Source organism: Pseudochaenichthys georgianus, chromosome 11, assembly GCF_902827115.2.
Source record: "Pseudochaenichthys georgianus chromosome 11, fPseGeo1.2, whole genome shotgun sequence".
Lineage (NCBI taxonomy): Eukaryota > Metazoa > Chordata > Actinopteri > Perciformes > Channichthyidae > Pseudochaenichthys > Pseudochaenichthys georgianus.
The window spans coordinates 1568086-1568920 of record NC_047513.1 but is presented as its reverse complement, the minus strand read 5'-3'; positions in this window follow the sequence as shown (position 1 = coordinate 1568920).

Sequence of the window (835 nt, the reverse complement as noted above, 5' to 3'; positions counted from 1 at the left end):
TCAAAGTACAACTATAAAATGTAGAATAAAAGGCATAAAACAGCAGCAGGTGATACATAGGATAAAACATACGACAAAACACCAATAAAAAAAGACAGCCACTACCTCTCCTCCTCTGACGACCCAAAGGCCTGTCGGAAAAGGTGGGTCTTTAACTGCCCCTTAAAAATCTCTATTGAGGCCGAGGTTTTTATTATCTGGGGGAGTTTGTTCTTTGCACTGTGTGACCTCGCAGCTGCCTCGTTGGAGATAGGAGAAGGCAGGGCATCATTCACGGTGTTGATACCAACGAGAGCACACACACTTTGTCTCCTCTCCTCTTTGAGGGCCAAAGAGCAACACTGCCTTTCCAGAGATGTCCCGACGCCTTCCCGACTCCTGATGACGACAAACCGATGTGCGACACTGTTTGGTGCGTCCTGACTTTAGACTTTAGACTGGATGTTACTTCCTGCTCCTTTGAGCAGCATACCTCATGTGTGAGAGTTGAACCACATCCTTTGTATGTGACTTAACTCTGCTCCTTCTTGCAAGAATAAATTAGTACCTGACTATTGATTCTCAACCTGGTGTTGAGTGATATTTTCCGAACACATATACACACATTATGAGGTCAAATAAATAAAAGGTTAGGGGAGGCAGCAGCCGTAATGTAAGTCATTATATATATATAAAACGAATGAGAGAACTTTTCACTTTATCTGCACTAACATGAACAGACTGATCGGCTACCCCACACCACCATGTCGTGAAAACCAAAACGTTAGATTCAGAAACCCTGTTGTAACACACAAGACTGAATTTCCGCCAGAACCATCAAGACGTTTATTGAGCA